This window comes from Macaca thibetana, chromosome 19 (assembly GCF_024542745.1).
Source record: "Macaca thibetana thibetana isolate TM-01 chromosome 19, ASM2454274v1, whole genome shotgun sequence".
Taxonomy (NCBI): Eukaryota; Metazoa; Chordata; class Mammalia; order Primates; family Cercopithecidae; genus Macaca; species Macaca thibetana.
In genome coordinates, this window is record NC_065596.1 from 50,550,115 (window position 1) to 50,565,610 (window position 15,496).

The 15,496-nt window shown below is 39.5% G+C and overlaps 1 protein-coding gene and 1 non-coding gene across 2 annotated transcripts in view; one reads left to right on the forward strand and one right to left on the reverse strand.

Moving 5' to 3' along the window:
* PDCD5 (programmed cell death 5) overlaps nucleotides 1–15,496 on the reverse strand; it is a 1,006,786-nt gene that overhangs the window by 791,371 nt on the left and 199,919 nt on the right. The gene's annotated exons all lie outside the window — the stretch shown is intronic.
* On the forward strand, nucleotides 8,884–8,988 carry LOC126943648 (U6 spliceosomal RNA). Its single transcript, XR_007721792.1, has one exon. It is a non-coding gene; the product is annotated as a U6 spliceosomal RNA (small nuclear RNA).

The window sequence follows — 15,496 nt, forward strand, 5'->3', positions numbered from 1 at the left end:
CTGGTTGTGCATTCAAATTTCCTGGAGAACTTTGAAAAAGTGTTGATGTCCAAGCTTCTATTCCTATCCCCCACAGTTCCTTTCTGGAGGAAGGTTGGGGCATGGGGTGTGTGTGTGTGTGTGTGTGTGTGTGTGTGTGTGTGTGTGTGTTCAATAGAAGCTCATTAGGTGATTAACGTGCAGCCAGGATTAAGAACCACTGTCTTGACCAAGCCTGGTGGCTCACGCCTGTAATCCCAGCACTTTGGGAGGTCAAGGCAGGCGGATCACGAGGTCAGGAGATGGAGACCATCCTGGCTAACACGGTGAAACCCCATCTCTACTAAAAATACAAGAAACTAGCCGGGTATGGTGGCGGGTGCCTGTAGTCCCAGCTACTTGGGAGGCTGAGGCAGGAGAAAGGTGTGAACCTGGGAGTGGAGCTTGCAGTGAGCCAAGATTGCACCACTGCACTCCAGCCTGGGAGACAGAGCGAGACTCCATCTCAAAAAGAAAAAAAAAAAAGAACCACTGTCTTAGAAGACAGAAGAGGCTGAGATCCCAAGTGTAGAAGTGTAGGTGGATTAGTTGGCCTTAGGTGCAAGAAGAGCTGCTCACTGCAACAGGAAGGAAAAAGGGAAGATGGGAACAGATGCAGTATGTTTGAAAGTTTGATGGTGGAATGTTCAGGAGAGTCCCCATGATTGGTTTATATTTTCAGGAATCTTTACACAAAATGACTCCTATAATTCTTAGCCAAGCCAAATGAGAGACTGTCAGATAAGGCAATGTGGGGGAGTGAAAACAAAGGGCTTACCCATGGTTACACAGTGGCAGAGTTGAGACAGATTTCCTGACTCCCATCACATCATGACATCCCATGTCAGATCAGACCTAGTCTCCCTAACCCAATCAGAGAAAGAGCTGGGGTTGGAGTGGTTTCAAGAAGGAGGTAGCAGGAGTGCACTTGCCAGTCTTCGGGAATTCTCTTTTTCGCCAATCCCAATGCACTGGGCCCTAATTCATTCCAAAGTAGCAAGAATTGATGCAAGCTAACAGATTCTCAGGAGACAGGTATTAGTTGTAAGCATGGAAAGAATGTATCTGAGAGAACATAATGATTTCTTTTTATTATCATCTTCATATTGGTTTTACTATGAAATTAATAATTTGCATTCAACTAGTATTAGAGTTTGGAGGTGCTAGGACTTCTGGATCTACTAAGGTGGATTGATGGGGGCTGCCAACATGTTTTTCTTTGGAGAATAAGGAATGGAATTTTCTGAGAATTCCACCAGAAGCTGAACATTATTGGTTGCAATTTACTTATCCTGCTTAAAAATTTAGAAATCAACTAATTTACATTCTCACCAGCAGTGTAAAAGCGTTCCCACTTCTCCGCCACCTCACCAGCATCCGTTGTTTCTTGACTTTTTAATTATCATTGTTCTGACTGGCATGAGATGGTATCTCATTGTGGTTTTGATTTGCATTTCTCTAATGATCAGTGATGTTGAGTTTTTTTTTTTTTTTTGCATGTTTGCTGGCTGCATGTATGTCTTCTTTTGAGAAGTGTTTGTTTATTTCCTTTGTCCACATTTTAATGGGGTTGTGTGTGTGTGCATTGCAGCACTATTCACAATAGCAAAGACATGGAATCAACCCAAATGCCCATCAATGATACACTGGATTAAAAAAATGTGGCATATATACACCACGGAATACTATGCAGTCATAAAAGGAACGAGATCATGTCCTTTGCAGAAACATTGATGAAGCTGGAAGCCATCATCCTCAGCAAACTGATGCAGGAACAGAAAACTAAACACTACATGTTCTCACTTAAATGAGAGCTGAACAATGAGATCACGTGGACACAGGGAGGGGAACAACACACACTGGAGCCTGTTGGCAGGGGCAGGGGGAGATGATTAGGGAAAAGAGCTAATGCATGCTGGGCTTAATACCTGCGTGATGGATTGATAGGTGTAACAAACCACCCTGGCACGTGTTTTACCTATATAACAAACCTGCAAGTCCTGCACATGTACCCAGGAACATTGAAAAAAGATTTTAGAAATAGATTTTTCCAGTCTTTTAAAATAATTGATCAACATGGCTGGAAAATTTAATTTGAAGAGACTCAAACCTTGATGTTACTGATGCAAATGGCTGCAATGTTAAAGGTAGTGAGTTTCTTGAGATGCTTATAATAACCCCTTTCTTAGAGATTTCTCTGTCTAGGGTTCTATAAGTTTGAGACTCCAGAGAATTTTGACTGGGCTGGAGGAAAAAATGGGATGGACCTTTGCCGACAAAATATAGTGGACAGTTTGAGCATTTGCTCTTTCAAGTGTATGAACCAGCTCGCACTTGCAGCCAGGACAATATCAAAATTTAATGAAGACTTAATAAACTTTCAAACAGGAGAAGTGTTTACACTACTCAGAAAGAGATGCTCGAACTGCTATGTCTGCCTGGCTATGAAGGAGAGGTGGTACTGCCATTCACTTGGGAACTATCTTTAGTAATAAATTTGGATGAGATTCCATCTGGTTTTCTTATCTATTCTTTTTATATAGTGCAGTGTTGCAGGTGCAAGAGAATGTGTTTGAAGAAAAAAATGCATATGAAACTACATTAGACGGGAGTTTGCCATTTCATTCTCTTGGCAGGATAGCAGCTGCAAAATGAGTTTTTGGGGCCGGGGGAAAGGGTTCATTTTGAGGACTGCAATTAATGAGCAGGAGTTTGCCAAAAAGAGATAGGATTATCGGTTAAGATTTTAAAATGTGTATTGCTCTATAATTAACATACAGTGAAATGCATAGGTCTTAAATATACAGTTTGATCAGTTTTGAAAAATATGCACCCTACAGTGACACACATCCATATTAAGATATAGTCCATTTCCACACTCCAGAAAGTTCTTTCATGTCCCTTCCCAGTACATTATCAGCCCCTCTTTTCAGAGAAAACCATGGTTCTGATTTTTATCATTATGGATTCATCATATCTGTTTTAAAAGTCACATAAATGGAATCATATAGTATGCATTATTTTGTCTGTCTTCTCTAGTAAGAATGATGGTTTTGAAATTCTTCCATATTTTGCATGTATTAGTATCTTTTTTTAATCACTGAGTGGTACACATTGTATGAAAATACCACAATTTATTTGTCTGTTCTATTGTTGCTTCCTTTTTTGTTATATTTGCTGCTTCTATTAACATTGTTGTGCAAGATTTTGAGGGACATATAGTTTAATTTCTCCTAGATAAACGTCAAGGAATGCAATCCTGGGTCACGGGGGATGTGTATGTGTAATGCTATAAGAAACCGTCCTAGCAGTGTCCAAAATGGCTACGCCATTTTACTCTACCACCATCGGTGCATGAGAATTCCAGGTGCTCCTCATTGTCAGCTTTTGACATGGTGTCATTTAATTGTAGCCCTTCTAAGGTTTGAAGCGGTGTCTTACCAGGGTTTTAATATATATGTCCCTGATGAAATTGGCCATTCCTGTATCTTTCTTTGTGAAATATATGTTTAAATCTTTTGCTCTGTCTTATTGTAGAGTAGGATTTCTTTATATTCTAAATATAAGCCATTTGACACATTTGACGTTTTCCTTGTCTTTGGCTATCCCATTCATTTATTTATCAATGTCCTGTGATAAGTGGACGTTTTTAATGTGATGGAGTTCATTTTTTTTTTCTGTTACATGCTTTTGGGTTTCCTTTCCCTGAGAAATCTTTGCTTGCCTTGAAGTCATGAAAATACTCTCTTATGTTTTCTTCTAGGAGCTTTGTAGTTTTAACTTTTAGGTTTAGGTCTGTCGTTTACTTTGAGTTAATTATTGTCCATGATGGAGGATAGGAGTAAAAGATTTTTTTCCATAGAGATATTGAGATATTTCAGAATATTTTGTTGAAAAGACTATTATTGCAATAAGAACTACTTCAGTGCCTTTGTCAAACATCTATTGACCCTATAGATTTGAATTTATTTCTAGATTCTTTATTGTGTTTCATTGATTTTTTTTTGTCTCTCCTTATGCAGAAGCCACAGTACCTTTTCTATTATTACTTTATAAAACAATCTTGAAAGCTTTTGTTCTTCTTTTAAAAAATTGCTTTGGCTCTACTAGATGTATTTTTACATAAATTGTAGAAACAGCTTTTCAATTTCTTTTTAAAAAAGGCTTGTTGGATTTTGCTTGGCATAGAATTGAATCAATAGATCAATTTGGGAAGAAATGACATCTTGGAAGTATTGAGAATTTCAATTCATGAAGTAGGTACAGATCTTTATTTAGCTATTTTAAAATTTCTCTTAGAGATTATATGTTGTTTTTCATGTAAATTTCTTGTACATCTATTGCTAAATTTATCTCTAAGTATTTTATGTCTATTGAGTATGGTTTTTAAATTGTATACTCTAATTTTTATAGCTATTATATAGAAATACAATTTATTTGTATCATTTAGAGTGTATATTGTGACATTGCTAAATTCATGTATTAGTCCAGGTAATATTGTTCTCTTTGTAATTTCCTTGGGATTTTCTTCATATACAAAAATGACTGGGAATTTCAGTACAAGGAGAGGAAACATTCTTGCCTTTCTTCTGATTAGCTGAAAATCTATCAATTGTCTAACTTGAAGTAACTTTGTTGGTTGTGAGTTCTGCAGAAGCCCATGACCAAATTTAGGAAGGTTCCTACTACTTCTATTTGCTGAAAAGTGGTGGTGTTGAATTTTACCAAAGGTTTTTCTTCTGAGTCTACTGAGATAATCTTATAGTACTTCTGCTTCATTTTTTAATGTGGTGAATTGTGCACCAAAATGTTAAACCAGCCCCGTATTTGGGGGATAATCTCATTTATTTGAGATGTATTATTGTTTTCATATGTTGTTAAATTAAATATTATAGTACTTAGTACAAAATTTTATCATCGATGTTAATGAGGGATATTTATCTGTACTGTTCTTGTTTTTGTTGTTGTTGTTGTTGTTTGTTTGTTTGTTTGTTTTTACAGAGTCTTGCTCTGTCGCCCAGGCTGGAGTGCAGTGGTGCAATCCCGGCTCACTGCAACCTCTGCCTCCCAGGTTCAAGCAATTCTCCAGCCTCAGCCTCCGGAGTAGCTGGGACTACAGGTGCTGCCACCACACCTAGTTAATTGTTTGTATTTTTAGTAGAGATGGGGTTTCACCATGTTAGCCAGGATGGTCTCGATCTCCTACCTCATGATCTGCCCACTTCAGCCTCCCAAAGTGCTAGGATTACAGGCCTGAGCCACCACGCCGGGCCCAGTGTTCTTTTCTTGTACAGTCTAATTTTGGTATAAGGCTTTTGCTGGCTCTATAAAATGACATGGAAAATATTTTCTCCTCTTCTACTCTCTGAAAGAGTTTGTGAATAATTTGTATTACTTATTCTATAAATACACAAGATAACTTATCAGTGAAGTCATCCGAGAGGGTTTTAATGGTGAGAAGGTTATACTGGTGAATTTAATTTCATTACTATATATGAAACTAATTATATTTTCTCTTTTTGTTGGATATGCTTGAATAATTGTGCATTTCTAATATATTTTAATCCAAATTGTCAAATTTCATCCAAATTGTCAAATTTCTTGGCATACTATCCCTGTATTAGCCTTTTAATGTCTGTAGAATCTGTAGTAATGTCTCCTATTTTATTTCTGGTGTTGAATATGTGTTTGTGCTTTTCCTTGGTCAGTCTTGCTAGTTTTATTACCATTTCAAAGAAATAATCTACTTTATTGATTACCTTTGGTATCTTTATTATTTCCTTACTTCTATTAAATTTTTATTGAATTTGTCCTTCTTTTTAGGTTGAAAGATTAGATTTTTTTATTTTAAAATGTTTCCGTGTTTCTAATATAAGCAATTAAAGGTATAAAATTACTTTGAGTTCTACCTTATATGTATCTCATAAATTTGAAAATACTATGAATTTATTACTATTTCATTTAAAATATTTAAAAATTTACCTTGTACTTTTTAAAATTCATGGCATACTTGGAAGATTTTGTTTAACTTTCCAACACCGTAGTGTTTTAAAAAAACATATTTTGTATTTGTTAACTTCTATTTTAACTGTATTTAATTTCATCATAGAGAAAATACTATGTAATTTCAATGCATAACATTTATTGTGTCTTCTTTAATTTCTTAACAGATGGTCTGTCTTGGTGAATGTTCCAAGTGCACTTGAACAATAGGTTAAATTGTTTGATAATATTCAGATATTCTTTTTTCCTTACAGTTGTTTTGTCTACTTGTTTTATTAACTATTGGAGCAAAAATAAAGTCTTCAGTTATGATTGTAAATTTGTCTGTTTCTTCTAGTAGTTTTGTTAAATTTGCCTAATGTATTTTGAATAACTGCTTATATGTTGACTCATTTAGGATTGTTAGGCCTTCTTGATTAATTGATACTTTATTGGTATAAAATATCTCCCTTTATCTTTATGAATATTCTTTGTCTTTAAGTTTACTTTGCTTATAATACAGTTGTATTTTCTTTTCATGCATGTTGTTTACATGCCTTTTTACCTCCTTTTACTTTTAACTTACCTACTTCTTTATATTTAAAGAGTATTTCTTGTAGACACACTTAGCATATTGCTTGTTTTTATATTTTTAGTGTAACATTAACAACATTTCATATTATTATTGGCATTGCTTGGTCTTATATTTTTAGTGTAATATTAACAACATTTTATATTATTATTGGCATGGTTGGCTTTAAATCTACCATTATATTTATTTTCTGTTTGCTTATTGCTCATTTTTTCCACATTTGGATTGAGAATATCTAGCATTTTATTTTCCCCCTCTATTTGTTTTTGTCTAAATCTCTTTGTTAGTTTCAGTAGCTTCATGTACTTTCTATTATCACCATCCCATTCTTTCTATTATGATCGTCATACATTTTACTTTCACATATGTTAAAATGCCACCATGTAATGTTATTTTCTTTCTTCTAATATTCAAATGTAGTTTAAGGAATTAAGAAATGAAGAAAAAGTGTTTCATATTTAATCCATATATTTGCCATTTCTAGGTCTTTTATTCCTTCATGTAGACTTATTCCTTCACGTTGCAATCTTCTATCAGTTCCTTTCAGCCTGAAGAAGTATCTTAAACATTTCTGTGTAACAGATCAACTTGTGATTATTCTGTTACTTTTGTTCATCTAAAAATTCTTTATTTTTCTTTCCATTTTGAGGGGAATTTCTTTCCATTTTCACTGGATGTATGCTTCTAGGTTGACAGGATTTTCTTTCAGCATTTTAAAGGTGTTATTCCATTGTCTCTGGCTTACAATATCTCTGAAGAGAGATAAGTTATTATGCTTATCTTTATTTTTCTATAAGTAAGAGTCTTTTTCCCCTCTGTGTCTCAGCCCATTTTGTGTTGCTGTAAAGGAATACCTGATGCTGGGTAATTTATTTAAAAAAGAGGTTTATTTGGCTCATGCTTCTGGTGGCTGGAAAGTTCAAGATTGGGCATCTGTATCTGATGAGGGCCTCAGGCTGCTTCCATTTCTGGCAGAAGGCAGAGGGGAGCCAAGATCATGTGGGGAGAGGGGAAGCAAGGGATAGGGGAGGTGCTGGGCTCTTTTTAACAACCAGTTCTTTAAGGAGCTATTAGAGGTGGAATTCTCTCACCTTGAGACAGGGCACTAATCAATTCATGAGGAATTTTCTCCCATGACCCAAACACTTCCCATTAGCCCCACCTCCAATGCTGTGAATTAAATGTCAACATGAGGTTTGGAGGAAACAGGCAACCAAACCATAGCACTCTGGTTTGTTTAATGTTTTTCCTCTTTATCATGAATTTCCAGCAGTTAGAATATGATGTTCCTTGGTGTGATTTACTTTGATTTTATCCTCCTGGAGGATCATTAAGCTCTTGGATCTGAAGTTTTATATTTTTTGACTTAATTTGAGATATTTTCAGTCATTATTTCCTCAAAGACTTTTATCTGTACACTATTTTCCTCATCTTCTTTTGGGATTTATGTTTCACATATTTTAGAATACTTGATATTGAGTTCCAAGTTACAGAAGCTCTTTTCATTTCTTATGACAACATGCCCTATACCCAATGTAATTACTGTAGAAAATTCAATGTTTGCATAGTACATAATAGTATGAATGTGTAATAATTTACTTATTATAATAAGAAGCTTCTGACATAGATCCCCCAAATCTCACCTTCTGGTATTCCCACTCGTATGGAATCCCTTTCTCTTGAATGTGGGCTGGACCTAGCAACTTGCTTTTAATGAGTAGAACGCAGAAAAATGAATGGGAAAGCACTTCTATGATTAGATTATGAAACACTGGTAGCAGTCTCTTGCACTCTCTTGTCTTGCTCATTATGATGATGTAAGCTGCAATATGGAGAGGCCCACATAGCAATAAATGTTTTAAGAGCAAAGACTCTTAAAACAGCCAGAGAGGAACTGAGACCCTTGGAATTGAATCCTACCAACAACTATATAAATGAGCTTCTTTTTGGACGTAGATTCTTCTTCAGTTGAACCTTCAGAGGAAACCCCAGCCTCAGCTGCCACCTGAGAGCAGTCTTGTGAGAGACCCCCATTTAGAGGTCCCACACCCAGATATGACACACATGGTGATATAATAAATACTGTTTTAGTGAGTCATTACACTTTGGAATAATTTGTTACACAGCAATAGTTAACAAATACATTTTTTCTATCTACTATTTTTGGACATGCCTCCTTCCTCTTATTTGCTGTTATAAGTATTATTGCATTAAATAGCCTGCAGAACATAACTTATCTTCAGAAATATTTACATAAGTGGCATTGGTAAGTCAAAAGGTAGGAGCAGGCCTCAGTTTGGTAGTGCATATAATAAAAGTTTGGAATAATACAAAGAAGATTAGCACGGCCTCTACGCAAAGATAATATGCAAATTCATGAAGTGCTCCATATTTTTTTACAATGGCTTAAAATCCATTCAATGGATGAAGGATAGTGTTTTCACCAAGTGGTGTTCTGTATCTTGACTGTGGTGGTAAATATTAATACATGAACCTACACATGGGATTAAGTTGTACAGAACTACACACACACACACACACACACACACACACACACACCAATGAGCATAAGTAAAACTGGAGACATCTGAATGAGGGTGCTGAGATGTATCATTGTCAGTATCAGGTTGTGAAATTATACTGTAGTTTTTAAGATGCTATCATTGGGGGAGACTAGGAAAAGAGTACATATGATCTATGATCATTCTGTATTATTCCTTCCAACTAAATGTGAATCTATAATCATCTCAATAAACATTGCAATTTTTGAATGAGATGAGCATTTTTATTATTTATTTATTTATTTGTTTATTTATTTATCTTGATTATAGAGATGGGGGAATCTTACTGTGTTTCCCAGGCTGGTCTCGAACTCCTGGGCTCAAGTGATCTTCCTGCCTCACCCTCCCAAAGTGCTGCGATTACTGGCATGAGCCACCACCCCAGGCCAAGATCAGCATTTTTATAATTTCAAAATATGTTAACATATTTCACTCCAAGAAGAGCACAATTTATAATTCTACTCACCATATGAATGAGTTAGTTAATGAGCATGCTCACTAGTGTGGTTTTATTAATTTTTGCCCCATTACAGTATGGTAGGAAATTCTGTGAAACCAACAATAAGGAAGATAAAGTGAGTTTTTAATTATTATTTTTAAGAAGGTATTTCTCTATTGCCCAGGCTTGGAATATAGTGGTTTATTCATAGCTGACTGTAACCGTGAACTCTTGGGCTGAAGCTATCCTCCTGTCTCAGCCTCCCAAGTAGGTAGGACTACAGGCATGCTCTACTACACCTGGCTAATTTGTTAATTCTTTGTCAGGGTGGGGTCCCACTATGTAGCTCAGGCTGGTCTCGAACTCCTAGGCTTAATTCATCTTCCCGTCTTGGCCTCCCAAAGAACTGGGATTATATGCGTGAGCCACTGTGCCCTGCCAATTGTTTTATACTGATAAAATATTTACTTAACCAAGAACATATGAGAATCACATAGTTCTTATATAATTAATGGATTCTTAATTCCTTTTGCAATGTGGCACAAAAATATATCAAGTAAAACTACATGACAGGCCGGGCATGGTGGCTCAAGCCTGTAATCCTAGCACTTTGGGAAGACAAGGTGGGTGGATCACCTGAGATCAGGAGTTTGAGACCAGCCTGACCAACATGGCGATACTCTGTCACTACTAAAAATACAAAAAAATTAGCCTGGCATGGTAGTGGGCACCTGTAATCCCAGCTACTCAGGAGGTTGAGGCAGGAGAATCACTTGAACCCAGGAGGCCGAGGTTGCAGTGAGCCAAGATCACGGCACTGTACTCCAGCCTGGGTGACAGGCTCCATCTCAAAAAACGATAACAACAACAAACAAAAACTACGTGACAATAATGTGACATTCTCCTCTCAGAATGTAACAGATCAGGCAGATAATAAACATAGAGAAAATTAAAAAACGTTGCAGAAAAGGTTGATTCTTTATCTAAATCTAAATCTACATATATCTGCATCTATATAGTTACATCAAACAACAAAACTAAACAGTCTTCAAATATCCATGGGATAATGAGAATTCCACACCCAGACACCCACGCACATGGCTTTAAAAATCCCAAAGAATAGGACTAATTTCAATTCCATGACCCCAATATAGTAGAAGTAGAAAAAAAGGAAAATCTTAGGCAGAAAATTTAACCCAAATGCAATTTAAAGATACATTCTAAATACTTGCGAATTAATGAGGGAAACAAAAGTGAACTTCTTCCTCATTTTTAAACACTAAACACTGAAGATAAATGATGGAAACATTCCATGGAAGAGGCTAGAAAATGAATAAGACATTTTTTTTAAAAAAAAATCCGGTGGTGGATTGCAAAACTAGAGGCAAATTATCCCTCCTGCCGGTGTCTAAGCTCTCCAGGCTCTTAGCATCATCAGGCTCCCACACCGACTCTGAGCTTGGCCTTGGGACCTGCTTTAGCCAATGGGGCAGTTGAAAACATACCACAGGCAGACTTGAAAAGCATGTGCACCTTCCATTTCACTCTCTTATTGTGGTCACCATGTGGAGAAGCCAGGGTTAGGCTGTTGCTTAGTGAGAGGTATATGGCCCCATCACCCTTGTCACCCTGGCCAATGGCCTGCCAGCTCCCTGTTGTATGACTGAGGGCATCTGAGTTCTTCCAGCCACCAGCCCACTCACCGGCTGATCCTGGATGCCTGAGTGAGCCTCGCAATGATTAGCTGAGGCTGCCTGAACCACTCAGCCCACCCACAGAGTCGTGAGCTAACTAAATAGTGGCTGTTTTTAAGCTGCTGAGTTTTGGGGGTGGTTTGTTACACAGCAAAAGCTGTGGCATGAAAACATAAGGTTAAGACAAAGAGGCAGTTGTTGCACAAAGTTACAAGTTGTGTCACTGCTCTCCCATCATCTGTGCTAATGAAATAAAGTAAGTGCTAGGCAAGCGATCTATAATGGTGTGGCTGGAGCCGCAGAATTCTAAGAAGGTGTACAGAACTTGGCTGAGAGCAGAGAACGTCCCCCAAGCCTGGGCTCTGTGCAAGCATTTCCCCTTCGCTCTGCGCCTAGGCATAGAATTCACCCTGGTGACATGGGTCTGTTTCACACCAGGTCATGAGCCACTTTGCCTGAAACCGGGAGAATCAATAAGGCAATCCTCATAAGCCTCATGGCCCTCACTCATGGGTCAGGGCTGTGGGTTCTCAGTGCAGTGAGTTCTATAGCTAAGTGGATACAGGTCAGGCAATGAAAGCAGCCTTTGCAATGAGAAGCTGGGCTGAACCACAAGTCAGTCAGCACAGACTGGAGGGCCAGAGAGCACACACAGCGTAGGTCCTCTGCACATGTTTGAATGAAGGTGTACGCATTGTTAACATAACGTGCACATAGGTGTGGGGACACTCATGTGTCTGGGATTATCTGGTGAGTGATTCTTCAGGTCTCCCTGGGCAGAGGAACCTGGAATCCTCAGCAGACGGGGTTGCCCAGCCGGCTGGCTTAGTCTCAAGCCGTCTGAACGGAAGTCAAGGATTTCTGCAGGGACCTGTTGTTCCACAGGTGTTCCTGCAGCATCGTAAACAAGATGGAAGGGACAAGCCACAGCTGTCTGTTTGCAATAAAAACAAACCCTTAAGAACAGACAAGATGGCACAGAGGCACCACATCTGTTGCAAGGGGACCAGTGGCCGCTGGCAGTTTGTATTTGGCTTTGTTTGTGCAGCTGGGAGGCGGGCCTGGTGGGAGATGGTAGGATTTGTCTTCCGAGTCCCAGAAGCACAGGAGCAATTAGAATCCTGTCTGGCCCTGCAGGGTCAGAAGCTGCACCATTCCTTTCCAAGGGGGCTGGTGACCTCTCTCTGGCCTGCAGTGATCACTCGGTCCATATGCACAGTCCCCAGAGCACCTCCGCCCATGCCTTCACATCTTGGGCTTAAGAAACTGGGAAAGATCACGAGACTCCAAAGAGAGGATGGTACAGGCAATATTCAACAGCCAAAAATTCTTGTCGCAAAAAATGCCCATTTAGATCCAATTTAGAATTTAAAACTAAATGTCTTTTTTTTTTTTTTTTTTTTAATAGGGTCTTTCTCTGTTGTGGTCTGGACTGCAGTGCAATGGCATGATCATGGCTCACTGCAGCCTTGACTTCCCGGGCTCCTGTTATCCTCCTGCCTCAGCCTCTTGAGAAGCTACGACCACCATGCTCAGCTAATTTTTAAAATGTTTATGGAGACACGGTCTCACCATGTTGCCCAGACCGGTCTTGAATTCCTGGCCTCAAGAGATCCTCCCACCTCAGCCACCCAACATGTTGGAATTACAGGCGTAAGCCACTGCATCCAGCTTTGTTCTTGGTTTTGTGATTGGGAAGTTCTGGATACATTCACTGAAGCTGTAGTTTTCTCCATTGTCCTGGCTTTCTCCTGTAGTTTTCTCCATTGTCCAGGGCCCTGGCTTTGTGCTGCTCTCTGCCTGCTGGATCTCCCACCCCTGCATGGCCCAGTGGTTTGTAAATGGCAAGCTCCAAGGGGCCATGACGCCATGTGGCTCATTTTTGTATCCCCAGCTCCAGAAAAGGCCTGGCACACTAGAGTCCCCAAGTCATTCACTCATAGTAACTCAGTGGTCAGTAAGGCCTCTTCTAGGTGATTTCTAGAGATTCCTCCAGGTGGTCAGTCTATTCTGCAAGGTCTTTGGATTCCTCTGAAATCTGCAATGGTGAATCTCTGCGTCATGGGAATCTGGGGGAGTCCCACAGGGTGATTGACACAGTCAGTCTTGGCCACTTTTTAGGTTTTTGATTCTTACTGATGTGGAGTTCCAAGGCTTCAAAGTCAGGATGAGGCCGGGCATGGCAGCTCACCCTTGTAATTCCAGCACTTTGGGAGGCTGAGGCGGGAGGATTGCTTCAGCCTGGAGGTTTGAGTCTAGCCTAGGCAACACAGTGAGACCCCATCTATACATACACTCACACACAATAGCCAGGCATGATGGTGTCTGCCTGTAGTCCCAGCACTTTGGGAGGCCGAGGTGAGAGAATTGCTTGAGCCCAGAAGTTTGAGACCAGCTGGGGCAGCATAGTGAGACCCTGTCTCTACAAAAAATAAAATAAAATAAATCAGCCAGGAGTGATTGCACACGCCTGTAGTCCCAGCTACTCTGGAGGCTGATGGAGGAGGATGGCTTGAGCCCAGGAGTTGGAGGCTGCAGTGAGCTATGATCACTCCAGCCTGGGTGACAGAGTGAGACCCTGTCTCAAGAGAAAAAAGAAAAAAAAAAAAGTCAGGATGGGCAATAGTAAGAATGAATAAATAAACAGGTAACTTAGAGTGTTGCTGGATGAGTTGAGAGCCTGCTGCTGTCACCCTGCACACACTGCCCTCCCTGGTCCCAGGAACAGGACATCTTCCCTGTGCATACCTTGGTCCTTCTCCTTCCAGGCTTTGGTGTCCAGCTTGAAATATGGTTGCTTCTCATGGCTTCTCTTCCACCTTCCAACCAATCGAATGGCTTTGGGGACCTCATATATTTCCCATTCACCTGGCCAGCTTCCCTCTGTCCCTTAAACCTTCACAGGTGTCTACGTTTAGCCTGGCATAGACAGCAAGGCCACTGGCACACAAAGCTTCAGGGATGCTTGTCCCGAACCAGTGCTCATAGATGCTGACATTGTCACAGCGGTCCCTGTTGACACATCTGCTCGTAGGAAGAGGAAAGACAGCACCACCACTCAGCTTGTGTTGAATTTATTTTTGTTCTACGAGCCTGCAGAAGTCGCGACCCGTGATGCCTATCTAAAAATCCAACCATATCAAAAGAAAGCCGCCGCTCTATAAATGAGATTAGCTATCCCCCAATTTCGGTGTATAAATTGGCTCTCAATTTAAACTTCCTCCCCTGCAGTACTCCTTCATTACAAACCATCATTGCATCAGGAGAACATTGGAAAAAAGAAAAGCAACACAACAAAATACTTAATTTCATTAATCTGTTTAGCAATACCAATATAATGAGGCATTGTATTGATTTTCTTACTTAGGATTTAAAATCTAGACTTCTTTTCACAGAATTAAATGCTTCAAACTGATATTCCACCTCTTTACAGTTGCATCTTTAATTTAGTTGTTATAATTAGGCATTAACGGGTGTCAGTAGGATAGCCAGTTAGAGACCATTCTGTTCTGCTTGTCTTGATTATCACAGTTTAGATGTAAAGTAAATTAGAATGAAAGACTATACAGTCCAATTACAGATAAAAGCAGCAAACTGCACTGTTGTAATTAGATGCCAGGACTATTTTTCTTAGATTTTGTATCTCTGAGGGCCTTTCTTAGAGCTACTTAGCTGAAGCTACTGCTAAAAGATTTCAGAGTGGGTCTGAGTCTTTGAGGCCATCTTGTCTCTTCCAAAACTTGAACTTCTGACTGGGCTTTCCTCCCGGGAGCCTCTTTTCTTTACCCAGAGCCCCTGAGGGCTTGCTGGAGTTGTTTTTTTCCCTTGGTGCCAGGGTCTTCAGGCATCCCTGCCTTTCAGTGCCTGGGCAACTCAGGTAGACTGGGGTGTAAGGATTGGTTTCTTCACGCGTCCATCTGGCTACCCCATCCCTCTTCCTCTGACCTCTTCACCACCTCCTTTTCTTCCCCTCCTCCTCTTCCCCATTCATGTCTAAACTTGAATATTGCCCTGACTTTTTGGCTCAGAGTGGTGGTCCAAACCATGCTTTCAACCCCGGCAGCAGAATTTACTAAAGGTGAGGATATGCTAAGGGTGCCTTCTTGTAGGCACTGTTTATCTTTGAGCAGAAAGGGGAACAGCCAGATGTGGGGGCTGAAGAATGACTTAGAGGTAATGGACCCATCCATTCATTGAATAAGCATTTATA